The 15,607-nt window shown below is 38.4% G+C and overlaps 1 non-coding gene across 1 annotated transcript; it reads right to left on the bottom strand.

The window, feature by feature from the left end:
- Window positions 1–13,827: 13,827 nt before the first annotated feature.
- Window positions 13,828–13,916, bottom strand: LOC120106041. Its single transcript, XR_005508270.1, has one exon. It is a non-coding gene; the product is annotated as a small nucleolar RNA snoR114 (small nucleolar RNA).
- Window positions 13,917–15,607: the final 1,691 nt, after the last annotated feature.

Raw genomic sequence — 15,607 nt, 5'->3', positions numbered from 1 at the left:
CTTCCAACGCAGCTATCCTCCTTCCCGATTCGCTTCCGTGATCCAAGCCGCCCGCGTCCCCAGCATGCCAGCCAGCAGCAAACATCCCAGGGTCTCCAAATCAACCGCGTGCCAGATCCCATGCGAAAGAAGGGGAGAAGAAAGGATTCACCAGCCCAGTGTCCCCACCTTCCGCATGCGTCCCAAATCCATTCCGTGATCCCAGCGCCTCACAGCCGCCCCAGCCATCCACGAAGCTTCCAATTCGGCCATCCTCCCTTCCGCTCCAGCCGTGAAGCTTCCAAGATCTCTTCCGTGCCCCAGCAATCGGATCCCCCAAGCATCTTCTGTGATCACGCTTGATCCCAACATCTCAGCCTTCCCGCGATCAACGCCTCCGTCCGCACCTCCAGCCGTAGCAACCTTCCATTCCAGCACGTCCGCGTGCCAGCCCAGCTGCCGTTCCGAGCGATTCAAAGCTCCATTCCGAATCATCCCGTGGCCAAAGAAGGAAGTCGTCCGGAGCGATCAGCCCAGCAATCCCGCAACCAAATCTCTTCTGTGATCAATCCTTCCAGCATCCCGTGAGATCAGGCATGAGCCGAGTGAGAGTTGGCTATATAAAGAGGGGAAGACTAAGAGAGGGGTGTGCTCGGTTGGGGTGGTGGCTGGCTGGTCGAAGGAAGAAGAAGGAGTTTGGCTCCTTCGGTTTGTCCAAAGAAACAGGGGAAGAGGAGAGAGGGAGGAGAAGAGAGCTCGGTTGGGGTGGGAACCAAAGGAGGAGCTCGGCTGGGATCGGGTCCAAAGAAGAAGAAGGAAAGAGGCCATCGGCTGGTTCGGGGAAGAAGAAACAGAGAGGAGTGTTGATGCTCTGTTTTCAAACAGAGCACATTCCTTTGTTTTGTTTTTTTTATTCTTTTTCTTTTTCTTTTTATGTTTAGTTTTATTTTTAAGAGCAATGTTTCATGCTTAGTTTTATTTTTAAAGAGCAATGCTTTATGTTTAGTTTTATTGAGAGCAATGTGTTTTGAATTTGAGTTTTACTTGAGAACAATGTTTTAAGTTTTAACTTTAGAGAATTTTATTTTGGAGGAGTGTTTTACTTTTAAGATTGTATTTATGCTGAAATTTTAATTTCTTTTATGCAATACATTAAATCTTCTTTTATAAAATTTATGTTTGCTTCAATCCCCTTAGTTTCATCCATTTTAATTTTATGCCAGAGCTTTATTTTTCATTAAAAATGCTTTTTGAATCTAAGTACATGTCTTCTAGTTAATTTCAATTAAAAATCATAATCCGGTAGACTAGAGAATCCATCAACATCTCCGAAATAATGTTTTTCTTTTATCATTCAAAAATCGATTTCAAATCCGAGTGAACGTTCTAATTTTTATGCAACTCCAATCGCCTCCCTGTGGATCGACCTCTTACAACCACTATTCTTCGAGTAGGAAAGGTAAGAGTAAAATTTAATTAAACTTTTGTTCGTCGGTTTTAACAACGATCTGTCTAGGATATTTTTAGGTAGACAGGAATCGGACGAACAAAATTTTGGCGCCGTTGCCGGGGAGGCAAATCGAGAAGCAAGAACGATCACGAAGATCAAATTGGATTTTGGATGCCCGGAGTGAACGCACTCCGGTAGTAAGTTTTTATTTTTATTAATTTTTCTTATTTTGATTATTTTAGTTAGTAATTTCGTAGTTATTAAATTCTGAAATTTGAAATTCGTAATTAAAGTTTTCTAAAAAAGAAAGTAAAAAAAAAATTTAAAAAAAAATTTAAAAAAAAAATTCAAGAATTCAAAAATTTAAATTCAAAATTTGAATTCTGTGATTCGAAATTTGAAATTTAAATTTTAAAAAAAAAAGTAAAAAAAATAATTAAATTCAAAAAAAATATTATTTTTGCTAGTAATTGATAGGGTGCAATCCCCCGAGGTGATCATACCTCTATTGGGACTCCTCACGGAGTAATCTCCAGAGCTTATTCAACGGGCATTCGGAGACTGACTGACGCATAAGGATTAGTTTTAGTTTACATTCAAGTTATTCCTATATTAAAAATTAAAAAAAAAAACAACATAAAATTAAAAAAAATAAATAAAAATAAAATAAAAAAAATTTTGCTTGCTCATTTAATCAATACAACCTAATGACATTGCATAAACTTTAAAAAAATATTGATTATTTGCTACATTTAGTATTAAGCATTTGCATAAAGTAATTAAGGGCAAAATCCATTAAAAAGATAAGGTCGGGAAGTCATTACCTGTCCTTAGCCCAAAAATCACCACCTTGCATACTTATCCTAAGCTAAATTAAATTAAAATCAAATTAGACGTTGGCCTTAGGGTTTTCGAGCTCAATTAGGCTCTTGGAAAGAAGCGGCTGAAAGCCACTCCAGTGAGGATTTAGTAATTGGTGATGTCTAGGAAAGTTTTACAACAGTGAGAACTGTTACGGGTATTGTGGTATCGGTGTATCCCTTCTGGCACCACTGCACACCCCGGGACTTTTCTGGTCACTGGTTACTGGATCACTTAACTGGTAAGCTCAAGCTTAATCTGAAAGGGAGATTAGGAGCTGTCTAATCTAGAGAGAATTTCAGGAACTTTTTTTAACCTGATAAGTCTCTATGCAACTAGATTTAAGAAGCTACTAAACCTCACTTAGCTCTAAAATTAATAGGGTCAAATTGTTGTGTGGTGTTGATTGTGGTCATCTTGGTCTAGCCCTTCTTCTTATCTTTTAGGATTTCGTTTAAAAAAAAATTGAGTCTAATTAAGTTGTGGAAAATGTATGCATGGTAGAAGGTCATTAAGGGATAAGTTAACCCCATTTGATCCTGAGATTGACAGAACTTTTCATCATAACCTGCGAACTGTAAACCAACCGTCGATCTCTACAATGGGTGAACATATTAGAACCCTGAATGAATTATTCGCACCCGCATCTGCTAGTCCCCCTACTTGCATAGTATTACCAATCAATAATGCAGCCCAATTCGAGATTCGGGCTGCAACAATAAACATGTTACCCAAGTTTCATGGGTTCGAGAGTGAACAACCCTACATTCATCTGAACAAATTTTTGACAATCTGTCAAACGTTTAGAAACCAAAACTTAGATGAAGAGGGTATTAAATTAAGGTTGTTTCCCATGACTTTAGAGGATCGTGCTGCTGCATGGCTGTATTCCCTTGCTTCAAATTCCATCACATCATGGGAACAACTATCTAAGAAGTTCATGGCTAAGTTCTATCCTATGGTAAAGACTGAAAAAATTAAGGATGCCATAAGAACTTTTAGAGGCAAATCTGAGGAGGAATTTTCCCAACTTTGGGAAAGATTCCATGACTTGTTGGTCAAATGCCCACACCATGGGCTTGATAAGGCTGATCTGGTCCACTTCTTTTATAAAGGACTACCTCCAGCATATAGAAACATGATTGAGTCCATGCACAAGGGTAGGTTCATGAACCAAACCCCGGATCAAGCCTATGAATTTCTTGTTGACTTAGCTGAAAATGCCCAAAATTGGAGTAGCTATGGTGAGGAAGTAAATAGAGATGAGTTCGGGTCTAGAAAATCAGGTAATTATGAAATGAAAGCAGACCCAGAACTCAAAAATGTCATGTCCAATCTGGTGGCTGGAATGAACAACTTGAGTAAAAAGTTTAATGCTTTCACTATTTCCACTAGTTCGAGTTCATACAAAGAGTCAAATCCCGTCATGAAAGTGGATCACGAGTCATATAGTTTGTGTGTTTTGTGTAACAGTCCTGAGCATCTAGTGGAGTGTTGCCCTAGTCTGCCTAACATAAAGGCCGAGCAAGCAAATGCTCTAAATTCATATAGTGCCTTTAAGAAGCCCACTCCTAACTCGTTCAGCCCAGTTTACCACCCTGATAATAGGTTCCACCCAAATTTCTCATACAAGCAAAATGAACCTATTCAGCATCAACGTGGTCCACCAGGTTTTCAGAACAACTTCTCCAGGATAGGTCCACCACAAATGAACCAACCTTTGGTTCCATCTGTACCGCCTTATAATACCCCTATCCCACAGCAACCTTCACAATTAGAAACCATGATGGCTAATATGATGAAACAACAACAAGATTTTATCAAGCAACAACAACAGACCAATACAGCCCAAGCCCAGACTAACCAATTCCATGCGCAAGCAATTGCAAAACTTGAGGTTAGTCTGAGCCAAATAGCTAACTCTCTAGGGGATAGGAAGAGAGGTGAACTACCTAGTCAACCAGTGCCTAACCCTAGTAGACAACAAAATCAAGGTCAGATAGGTCAGTATCAAATCAATTCTAATGGAAATCCGACCTATGAAGTCCAGGCAATTACCACTTTAAGGTCTGGCAAGCAAGTGGACAATAAAGTCCAACTTCCTGAAAATGAAAAAGAAAATAAAACTGAATCCGATAAGAACCCTATTCAGAAGAGGGGTCAAGAACAGGACAAACCGGAAGAAAGGGAAGAACCCATAGAAACATACAAACCCAAGGTTCCTTTTCCCAGTAGACTTCAGGACTCCAAGAAACAATCTAATTTTGATGAAATCATGGAAGTCTTTAAAACTGTTCAAATAAATATACATTTTCTCGATGCCATAAGACAAATTCCCTCCTATACAAAATTCTTGAAAGACCTCACCACGGTCAAAAGAAAAACAAGTATTCCTAGGCAAGCTGTTATGGCTGCACAAGCCTCATCTCTCATTCAACAACAGATTGCCCCGAAATTCAAAGACCCTGGTTGCCCAACTATTGAAATAAAAATAGGAGAGACGATCATCCAAAGAGCTCTATTAGATTTAGGAGCTAGTGTAAACCTACTTCCCTACTATGTGTACCAAAAATTAGGTTTGGGGGAATTAAAGCCTACAAATATTACCCTTTCCTTAGCAGATAGGACAGTGAAGTACCCCAAGGGGATTGTAGAGGATGTAATAGTGAAAGTAAATGAGTTTTACTATTCTGTGGACTTCGTTATCCTTGAGACTGAACCTGCAATACATCCAGACAGTCACACACCTATAATTTTAGGTAGACCTTTCTTAGCCACAGCAAATGCTGTGATCAACTGTCGAAATGGGATGCTGAAGTTATCTTTTGGCAACATGAAAGTTGAGCTTAATGTCTTCAACATAAGTAAACAACCACCAGACGACAAAGAAATCAATGAAGTTGACATGATTGAAAGTCTGGTTCAGGAGACTTTCTTACAAACTTATAATGAGGACCCTTTAGAAGCTTACCTTGCCCATTCCGAGGAAGGGGTCAAGCATGTGCCTCTTAGTTCTATTCCCCTTATGAGCATAGATCGTCATCAGCCGACTGTGCTTCATCGGACTTGTCCAAAACCATTCTTAGATAATGGTTGAAAAAAAAAAGGGAGATTTACATTTTGTCTGGCTGAAGACATAAAACTTAGCGCTCTTGGGAGGCAACCCAACATATAAATATCTTCTATAAAAAAAAAAAAAGATTACTAACATGCAGGTCTGGGGGATTTTGCCCCCAATTTTCAATTTACCTACCCATATCAGGTAACTTCTCCTCTGTCCTCTTACTGCTTTAATTTTTCTTTAACATTGAGGACAATGTTAGATTTAGGTTTGGAGGTATTTTTAAGCATTTGGAATTTTATAAAAATAAATAAATTTTTTTTTAAAAAAAAATTGGAAATTAAAAAAAAAATACAACACACAAGGTATATAAAATCTAAGAGCCCAATGACTAGTTAGAAGTAGTGCAAAGTGAGTTCTTTTTATTAAGTTCCTTTTAGTGAGTTGTAAGCTAATTAGTGCTTTGAATTTCACAACACATTTGGCCTACATTTTCTAAGGTATAGGTTCGACATTGTGTTGAGAATATGGTAGCAACCTCGAATCCTGATGAACCATCTTTTTCTGATCCAAAAAAAAAAAAAAAAAAACTATTTGGTGGATTTAGTCAGGTACATCGAAAAGGGCTACCTATTGTCAAAGGTCAGCGGGCTTGTGATGAGGAACCCGAGCATAGGTCCGTAGGGGAGTCTTGATGCCCGACACCTCATGCCAACTGGTGTGAGAATTGTCGACTAATTGCTCGCTACATGGAGGAATCATCACAGGAGTAAAAGTGCACAATATATACACTATCATTTTTCTTTAATGAAAAAAAACAAAAACAAAAAAAAAACAAAAAAAATAATGAAAAAAAAATGTGTATATTGACCTTAAGAAAGACAATAGTGTGAAAGCCGTCGTTGTAAAAATTCGAGTAAACTGGAATATTACAGATAAAGCCCATGAGGTATTAAAGTAAACATCCACAGCTTTCGAAATCCTGCAGATAAGATGATTTTGAATCAGCAAATAGGTCTTGTCCGACCAATTCTTGGAAACTACTAATATTAGCGATATTTTGGAGATCCAAAACCTTAGCTTGTGTATGGTCCAAACTTCACTGAGCACTCAAGTATAAATAAGTCTTACAACTTTCTAACGGAAAACTTAATAAATTCAACTTAAATTGCATACTAACCTAGAAATTGGGCTACTTAGTAATTAAAACCTTGTGTGCTTTTAAAATTCTTATCAGTTATGTAGTTGAAATTAAACTTTCATTTCACAAACCAAATTTTATTTTGGGATCGAAGTTTGTGGGTAACTTCACTGCAAACCCTCACGAGACAACACTCGTCCACTAGGATAACCTAGGGGTTTAACGGCTTGTTGCACGTGCTAAGTGCAGTCGTAATGCTCTACGAAAGTGAGTATTTATCTTAGTTCATGTATATTTATATATGTATAATAAATAAAACTTTTGCATTCTCATTTTATCATTGTCGCACTAAATTGCTAGAGACTAACAATAAGCTGGTTGGGGGGTGTGATGAGAGCACAAAAGTGCGACCTACATGTTACTAAAATTAGTGTTATTGTTAATCGATAATGATAAATTCACTGGATTAATATTATATTTGGATTTAACATAGATTAGTATAAATTAGAGATAAAATGCACATTGAGTACAAATTTGACTTCAAATCGGGTCCGAGTCGGGCTCGGATCCGAGTCGGGTTCGGATTCGAATCGGGTCCAATTTCTTTGTGCTTTTGGGAAAGAATTTTGGGCAAATCTAATTTGGCCATATCATAACTATAAGGTGCTGGGTGACCCATGACTCGAAAGAATTGCACTTGACCTCCAAGATGACCCGTCTACAAGCCAAATTTCATATCACACTATTTTTTTTCTATATGACTAATTGAATGGAACTTGGTGTCTCCCAGCTCCTTCCAACGCAGCTATCCTCCTTCCCGATTCGCTTCCGTGATCCAAGCCGCCCGCGTCCCCAGCGTGCCAGCCAGCAGCAAACATCCCAGGGTCTCCAAATCAACCGCGTGCCAGATCCCATGCGAAAGAAGGGGAGAAGAAAGGATTCACCAGCCAGTGTCCCCACCTTCCGCATGCGTCCCAAATCCATTCCGTGATCCCAGCGCCTCACAGCCGCCCCAGCCATCCACGAAGCTTCCAATTCGGCCATCCTCCCTTCCGCTCCAGCCGTGAAGCTTCCAAGATCTCTTCCGTGCCCCAGCAATCGGATCCCCCAAGCATCTTCTGTGATCACGCTTGATCCCAACATCTCAGCCTTCCCGCGATCAACGCCTCCGTCCGCACCTCCAGCCGTAGCAACCTTCCATTCCAGCACGTCCGCGTGCCAGCCCAGCTGCCGTTCCGAGCGATTCCAAGCTCCATTCCGAATCATCCCATGGCCAAAGAAGGAAGTCGTCCGGAGCGATCAGCCCAGCAATCCCGCAACCAAATCTCTTCTGTGATCAATCCTTCCAGCATCCCGTGAGATCAGGCATGAGCCGAGTGAGAGTTGGCTATATAAAGAGGGGAAGACTAAGAGAGGGGTGTGCTCGGTTGGGGTGGTGGCTGGCTGGTCGAAGGAAGAAGAAGGAGTTTGGCTCCTTCGGTTTGTCCAAAGAAACAGGGGAAGAGGAGAGAGGGAGGAGAAGAGAGCTCGGTTGGGGTGGGAACCAAAGGAGGAGCTCGGCTGGGATCGGGTCCAAAGAAGAAGAAGGAAAGAGGCCATCGGCTGGTTCGGGGAAGAAGAAACAGAGAGGAGTGTTGATGCTCTGTTTTCAAACAGAGCACATTCCTTTGTTTTGTTTTTTTTATTCTTTTTCTTTTTCTTTTTATGTTTAGTTTTATTTTTAAGAGCAATGTTTCATGCTTAGTTTTATTTTTAAAGAGCAATGCTTTATGTTTAGTTTTATTGAGAGCAATGTGTTTTGAGTTTGAGTTTTACTTGAGAACAATGTTTTAAGTTTTAACTTTAGAGAATTTTATTTTGGAGGAGTGTTTTACTTTTAAGATTGTATTTATGCTGAAATTTTAATTTCTTTTATGCAATACATTAAATCTTCTTTTATGAAATTTATGTTTGCTTCAATCCCCTTAGTTTCATCCATTTTAATTTTATGCCAGAGCTTTATTTTTCATTAAAAATGCTTTTTGAATCTAAGTACATGTCTTCTAGTTAATTTCAATTAAAAATTATAATCCGGTAGACTAGAGAATCCATCAACATCTCCGAAATAATGTTTTCCTTTTATCATTCAAAAATCGATTTCAAATCCGAGTGAACGTTCTAATTTTTATGCAACTCCAATCGCCTCCCTGTGGATCGACCTCTTACAACCACTATTCTTCGAGTAGGAAAGGTAAGAGTAAAATTTAATTAAACTTTTGTTCGTCGGTTTTAACAACGATCTGTCTAGGATATTTTTAGGTAGACAGGAATCGGACGAACATTAAACTTAGCAACAGTTTGATGTATAGAATGTGACTTGATTGAATATGCTTGCAACTAAAGGATGTGCGGATAAGAGTTAAGCAAGCAATTTATCTAAGTAAGTAAGTGTGTTAGTTAGACAATGACAAGAGGCATTACAAACACAACAAACATATAGTGGTTCGGTGCACCCCAGCACCTACATCCACTCCCCAAGACCTCTTGAAAATTTCACTATAATCCTACAGATTACAGCCGGTTGTTTTACAAGCTCACAACCCAACTTGTTGTTTTACGAGCGCACAACGAACTCGGTCGGTTTTCCCAGGCTCACCGACTAGAACCACCCCGATTGTTTTCCCGGGATCACAATCGAACCCTTACACGTTGGTTTTACCCTCGGCTCACCAACCAACCTAACACCGTTGGTTTTTTCCTTTGGCTTACCAACAAACCTTAACCCCTTGATTCAATCCCTTGATTGAATCAAGTTACAAGATATTGAATAAAGGTTTAAAACAAATCTAAGCTTCTTAAACAAGCAAATATAACAATATAAACAAATAGAGTAAAGAGAAGCCCTCAAACGAGTTTTGAAAATGAAGGAGCTCGGCTTCTTCTTTACTTGACCCTCTTCTGATTTGGCACGAAGAGAGGATCACCGAGGCAGCACACGGATGGAGAGGAAGCTTTGGGATTCACTTGGATGCTCTTCTTCTCTCTATTTCGCTTTGGATGTCCCTTTTGTGCTTATGGGAGATTTCTCTTGTTATCTCTTTGGAATCTCTTTCCTAAATGTTCTTTCCCACTTCCATGCCTTCTCCCCTAGCTCTCCTCTTGTTTTTATAGCTTTAGATGGCGTGGAAACAAGAATCTAGCCGTTAGAGACAAAAATAGAGCCGTTGGACACAGTCTGCACTTCCTGACAATATTACCGTTGGGATCGGAGTCGACTCGCGCGATCAGGAGTCGACTCGTCTGTTGCAGGAGTCGACTCGTGCTTTACTGGAGACGACTCGGCCACTGTTCCAAATTTGAATTATTGTGCATCCTCGACTGGGAGTCGACTCGTCTTAACCCGGAGTCGACTCGCCAACATCTGGAGCTGACTTGGCATCTTCGGAGTCGGCTCATTCCATGAATTCAGAGGACATACTTTCTGATTTTCTTCCTCGAGTCGACTCGGATTCTCTTGGAGTCGACTCGGCTCTCAGAGCCCGAAAACTGATCCTCTGCATTTTTGGCATGTCTGGTCTTGGAGTCGACTCAAACTGTTCCGGAGTCGACTCGGCTCTCAGTTTCCGAAACACAGCCTTCTGCCATTTTGGTGTAGCGCTGCCTTGGAGTCGACTCGAGTTGTCTGGGAGTCGACTCGGATCTCAGAGTCCGAAAACTGCTCTCTGACTTTTTCCTTGTGTTCCACTGAGAGTCGACTCTCGCTTTCTTTGGAGTCGACCTGCCAACCATTGGAGTCGACTCGCGTTCCACAGGAGTCGACTCGAATCTCAGGGTCGAAAATCGCTCTCTGACTTTTGCCTTGTTTTCCTTAGGAGTTGACTTGCCAGCTATTGGAGTCGACTCGAGTTCTTTAGGAGTCGACTCGCCTCTCAGGGTCCAAAATATCTTTTCTGTCTTTCTGTCTGTTACTCCCTGGAGTCGACTCGTTCTACTCTGGAGTGGACTCGACAAGCATCGGAGTCGACTCGAATTCCTCAGGAGTCGACTCGAAGACTATTCTTTTGAATTTTCCTTTGAATTTGCTCCTCCAATTTGAATCCTTTGAACTTGAGACTTGGGCCAATAAATTGTAGCTTTCTTCCAACTTTTCTTGAGAGCTTTAGAGGCCTTCTTGTGTTTTTCCAACTTGCTATGTTCCTTGCAAAATAAATATCTTTCTCCTTGCAACACAAACATTAGTATTTATACTTCAAGGTTTTGTGATCATCAAAATCAATCTTTAAATCAATCTTTGGGTCATCAATAACAAATAGAAATTTTTATTTTGATGACATGGCATACAAGTGACGACGTGGCATGTGTAGTAACCCGAAGACCATTTTACATTTACTGGATTAGTTGAATTATATTAATAGTTAAAATTTGTGGTTTTCCTTATTGTGGCCAAAGAACCATTCTATGGTCATTATCTAAAGCATGGGAGATGAATTTTTTCATAGGTTGTTTTTTAATTATTAATATATTATGACCAAATTTAATCTTGCTCTATAATGATCATAAAACTATTTTGGAATTGCAATACTAAACAAACATATCAAATTTAAAAATAGATCTCTATTTGATCCCCCAATTATTCTAACTTTTTTTTTTACAACGGCTGCTTACACTACGCTAGCTTAAGTGCAACCAATAGAACCAAGAGACAAGAAATGACAAAGTAATGGAGTGGAGACCCCCGGGTGTGTCCAAAGGACCTCACTAAAATGCTGAGCAGCAAAAGAGGCGACCCAATCCATAGTTCTGTTCCCCTCAAAGTATGCATGTACGGCCTGAAAGAACCTGTAGTTGCCTGCCATCCTCCAGATGTCATGCAACAGAGGGTTGTCACCCCTCCTCGGTTCTTCTAGTCGAATCCAATCGATCACGATAATGGAATCTCTCTCAAGCATGATGCGCTGTGCCCCTAACATTCTGGCAGGATTCTAACATTCAAGTTATGTATTTCAATATTATCGATTCCATGTATGGTAACCAAAAAACCATTTTATGTTTGCTAGATGAGACTGGGAAAGAAAATTTGACAAGAGAGTTTTTTATGATTCACTAATTATATTAAATTCAAATTTTACTAATTAAGTTTTCAGCATGCTATTTACTACTTCACCACTATTTTCATTATATTAAATTCAAATTTCCTTCTCACACACCCAAATTAGTCTTGATTTGGGCAAACATACTGGCAGCAAGCGAGGTATATTTGTCTATAGAATAATCAGTAGAAATAATAGAAAATATATTGTTATTAATAAAAACAAAACTGTAAAATGAAAGAGCTCAGATATGCTGTTATTGTCAGATGATAATCTGAGAGTCGTGATGCGCCCTGCATCACATGGTGCGTTGTTTGTCCTCATCGCCCATTAATACTACCACCGGATTTTTTTTAGGGTTCAAGGAAACTTGAACTCTCGACCTAGGCATTACTCAAAGAGCTATGAAACCTACGAGCTAACCACCTGGCCACAACCCTGTGTTGTGGATTGTCATGCGAAAAGCTATTAAATATCTAACCGACCATTCCCAAATTTTCAGCCAAATATCATGGGACGATCCTCGAACTATTTTGAGATCACAATGTAAAATAATAAAAATTTGATTTAAAAAATAATCTTCCTCTTGTCCACTAATTATTCTAATAAATTTTACATGCCATATATTAGACAAACATAAGGTGGCCAAGAGACTATTCCAAAATTGCTATATGAAAGCCAAAAAAAATGATCAGCTACGTTAAAATTTAAATTTCATCCTTAACTATATATTATCATTCAATGGTCCCTATATTAAGCATGAGAAATGTGTTTTCTTTGTGGGAGGTCACCTTCTAGTTCGCTAACTATAGTATGACCCAAATTTCAAGTTCCCATCTAGTGATTATGAAACTATTATGGTATCAAAGTGTAAACCATAAAAAGTAAAAGTCAATAACATGTTCCTCTAGTTTATTAATTGTTCTAAAATCTAAATTTTATACTGGATATATTATGCTTTTAGCCCTCTAAGTTTAGGTTGGATTTTTAACAAGTTCCTAAACTTCAAAAAACTCAAATTTGGTCTCCTATTATTTCGCCGCTATTTTAATATGATTCATCCTCCTAATTTCGGTTACCTTTTCTCATCAAAAATTTCTGCTGGCATTAACTAGTTATTACGTAGCCGACTACTTGTATAAACCACTTAGATGATTACATGGTCGATTGGTGATGATGTCGCATCTTTTTTTTTTTTGTCGGAACTACTCTCAGCATATGGTGATGACGTAGCATAACAAATAGAAATTTTTATTTTTGATGTCTTGGCATATAAGTGATGTTGTATCATGTGTAGTAACCCGAAAACCATTTTACGTTTACTGGATTAGTTTTATTATATTAATAGTTAAAATTTGTGGTTTTCTTAATTGTGGCCAAAGAACCATTCTATGGTCATTATCTGAAGCATGGGAGATGAATTTTTTAATAGGTTGTTTTTTAATTATTAATATATTATGACCAAATTTAATCTTGCTCTATAATGACCACAAAACTATTTTGGAATTGCAATACTAAACAAGCATATCAAATTTAAAAATAGATCTCTATTTGATCCCTCAATTATTCTAACTTTTTTTTTTACAACGACTGCTAACACTACTCTAGCTTGAGTACAACCAATAGAACCAAGAGATAAGAAATGACAAAGTAATGGAGTGGAGACCCCCTGGTGTGTCCAAAGGACCTCATTAGAATGCTGAGCAGCAAAAGAGGCGACCCAATCCATAGTTCTGTTCCCCTCATAGTATGCATGTACGGCCTGAAAGAACCTACAGTTGCCTGCCATCCTCCAGATGTCATGCAACAGAGGGTTGTCACCCCTCCTCGGTCCTTCTAGTCGAATCCAATCGATCACGATAGCTGAATCTCTCTCAAGGATGATGCGCTGTGCCCCTAACATTCTGGCAGGATTCTAACATTCAAGTTATGTATTTCAATATTATCGATTCCATGTATGGTAACCAAAAAACCATTTTATGTTTGCTAGATGAGATTGGGAAAGAAAATTTGAGAAGAGAGCTCTTTATGATTCATTAATTATATTAAATTCAAATTTTACTGATTAAGTTTTCAGCATGCTATTTACTATTTCACTACTATTTTCATTATATTAAATTCAAATTTTCTTCTATCACACTCAAATTAGTCTTGATTTGGGCAAATATACTGGCAGCAAGCGAGGTATGCTATTTGTCTATAGAATAATCAGTAGAAATAATAGAAAATATATTGTTATTAATAAAAACAAAACTGCAAAATGAAAGAGCTCAGATACGCTGTTATTGTCAGATGATAATCTGACAGTCGTGATGAGCCCTGCATCACATGGTGCGCTGTTTGTCCTCATCGCCCATTAATACCACCGGATTTTTTTTAGGGTTCAAGGAAACCCGGATTCTTGACCTGAGCATTACTCAAAGAGCTATGAAACCTACGAGCTAACCATCTGGCCACAACCCTATGTTGTGGACTGTCACGTGAAAAGCTATTAAATATCTAACCGACCATTCCCAAATTTCCAGCCAAATATCACGGGACGATCCTCGAACTATTTTGAGATCACAATGTGAAATAATAAAAATTTGATTTTTAAAAAATAATCATCCTCTTGTACACTAATTATTCTAATAAATTTTACATGTCATATATTAGCCAAACATAAGGTGGCCAAGAGACTATTCCAAAATTGCTATATGAAAGCGAAAAAAAATGATTAGCTACGTTAAAATTTAAATTTCATCCTTAACTATATATTATCATTCAGTGGTCCCTATATTAAGCATTAGAAATGTGTTTTCTTTGTGGGAGGTCACCTTCTAGTTCGCTAACTATAGTATGACCCAAATTTCATGTTCCCATCTAGTGATTACGAAACTATTATGGTATCAAAGTGTAAACCATAAAAAGTAAAAGTCAATAACATGTTCCTCTAGTTTATTAATTGTTCTAAAATCTAAATTTTATATTGGATAAATGATGCTTTTAGCTCTCTAAGTTTAGGTTGGATTTTTAACAAGTTCCTAAACTTCAAAAAACTCAAATTTGGTCTCCTATTATTTCGCCGCTATTTTAATATGGTTCATCCTCCTAATTCCGGTTACTTTTTCTCATCAACAATTTCTGCTGGCATTAACCAGTTATTACGTAGCCGACTACTTGTATAAACCACTTAGATAGATGATTACATGGTCGATTGGTGATGATGTGGCATCTTTTTTTTTTTGTCGGAACTACTCTCAACATATGGTGATGACGTAGCATAACAAATAGAAATTTTTTATTTTGATGTTTTGGCATACAAGTGATGTTGTGGCATGTGTAGTAACCCGAAGACCATTTTACATTTACTGGATTAGTTGTATTATATTAATAGTTAAAATTTGTGGCTTTCCTTATTGTGGCCAAAGAACCATTCTATGGTCATTATCTGAAGCATGGGAGATGAATTTTTTCATAGGTTGTTTTTTATTATTAATATAGTATGACCAAATTTAATCTTGCTCTATAATGACCATATAACTATTTTGAAATTGCAATACTAAACAAGCATATCAAATCTAAAAATAGATCTCCATTTGATCCCTCAATTATTCTAACTTTTTTTTTATAATGGCTGCTTACGGTACTCTAGCTTGACTACAATCAGAAGAACCAAGAGACAAGAAATGACAAAGTAATGGAGTGGAGACCTCCTGATGCGTCCAAAAGACCTCGCTGAAATGCTGAGTAGCAAAAGATGCGACCCAATCCGTAGTTCTGTTCATCTCACAGTATGCAAGTATGACCTGAAAGAACCTGCAATTGCCAGCCATCCTCCAGATGTCATGCAACAGAGGGTTGTCACCCCTCCTCGACTCTTCTAGTCGAATCCAATCGATCATGATCGCCGAATCTCCCTCAAGTAAGATGCGCTCTGCCCCTAACATTCTAGCAGGATTCTAACATTCAAGTTATGTATTTCAATATTATCGATTTCATGTATAGTAACCACAAAACCATTTTATGTTTGCTAGATGAGACTGGGAAAGAAAATTTGGGAAGAG

This window comes from Phoenix dactylifera, unplaced genomic scaffold (genome assembly GCF_009389715.1).
Source record: "Phoenix dactylifera cultivar Barhee BC4 unplaced genomic scaffold, palm_55x_up_171113_PBpolish2nd_filt_p 000437F, whole genome shotgun sequence".
In the NCBI taxonomy this organism is placed as follows: domain Eukaryota; kingdom Viridiplantae; phylum Streptophyta; class Magnoliopsida; order Arecales; family Arecaceae; genus Phoenix; species Phoenix dactylifera.
Note: the sequence above shows the minus strand (reverse complement) of the source record. Positions and strands in the feature narration are given on the sequence as shown.